This window comes from Galeopterus variegatus, unplaced genomic scaffold, assembly GCF_000696425.1.
Source record: "Galeopterus variegatus unplaced genomic scaffold, G_variegatus-3.0.2 Scaffold2452, whole genome shotgun sequence".
NCBI classification, from domain to species: Eukaryota; Metazoa; Chordata; class Mammalia; order Dermoptera; family Cynocephalidae; genus Galeopterus; species Galeopterus variegatus.
This window is the reverse complement of record NW_007728563.1, coordinates 423408-423708: the sequence shown is the minus strand read 5'-3', so window position 1 is coordinate 423708 and position 301 is coordinate 423408.

Genomic DNA, 301 nt, shown 5'->3' with positions numbered 1-301 from the left:
GGCCAGTCCTTGGAGATGGCTGTTCTAATGACAAGTACCTCATCGGTCAGTGTCGCTGCTCTCTTTCCGTTCCTACCTGGTTCTCTCACTGACATCATAGAATTTAGTATTCATACATTTAGTAAATATCTGTTGAGAACATGCTCGAAATACTGGGGCAGGAGCAGGAGGCAAGGGGGCAAAAACGAATCAGACACGGACCTTGCCTGTGGAAGACTTATACCTGGTTGAAGAGAAAAGACCTGTGTGCAAAACCAGTGGTTCCTGTCCAAGTTCTGAAACAAACTAGTTCTGTGGCCTT